Source organism: Brassica oleracea, chromosome C2 (genome assembly GCF_000695525.1).
Source record: "Brassica oleracea var. oleracea cultivar TO1000 chromosome C2, BOL, whole genome shotgun sequence".
Lineage (NCBI taxonomy): Eukaryota > Viridiplantae > Streptophyta > Magnoliopsida > Brassicales > Brassicaceae > Brassica > Brassica oleracea.
Genome location: NC_027749.1, coordinates 27,741,976 through 27,742,744, shown reverse-complemented (window position 1 = coordinate 27,742,744; position 769 = coordinate 27,741,976).

Sequence of the window (769 nt, the reverse complement as noted above, 5' to 3'; positions counted from 1 at the left end):
AAAAAAATATATATTTATTTATATATTTGGAAATTCTTTTAGCACCATTATGTCCAGTAATTACTAACTCAATTGTCTCTTTCAATGACGATGAGTAAAAATCATCGTCATTCGTCCTTCGACTAACAAGGTTCTCGACAGATGTTCAACAGTTGCGTGAAGTCCAAGTTCGTCAGTTTTCTCGGGAGTTATCAGTTCTTCGGTCATGATTTCGAGGCTATCCAGGAGTGGATATCTGACGTTTCTGCCACCAGCCCACTTCAAGCAATCGTTCCGCGAGTTTTGTTACTGGAGACTATGTGGTGTGTGGTATGAGCCATTGGTTGGCATGTGTTGTTGTGTGTACGAGTATATTGACTATTTTGGAGATATATTTGTTTTGTGAACTCGTGGAGATCGCTTTTGAATTGGGGTGCAGCAGCTTGCGTTGTGTGGGTGTTGGAGTTACACTTTGGTATGTTTACCAATTTTGGCAGTGTTGATCGTTTCAGAAATGTGTCAGTTTGGACAACTGACATAGGACATTGGGAGCTATTTATATCCATCGCAGTGTACCAGTTATGCTTGGAGGGCCGATTTGTTCGGATATTCATCAGAGATGGAGCTACGTTTTTACGATGTTATCCTTGGGATGGATTGACTGTCACGGCATCAAGTAGTGTTGGATTGCCTGAGGGCAAGAGTTCCGATTGCTGGAGCAGATGGAAGTTGTTAGTGCATGCATGCTACATACTGAGGAGTTATGGGATACAAGGACATAGAGATTTTT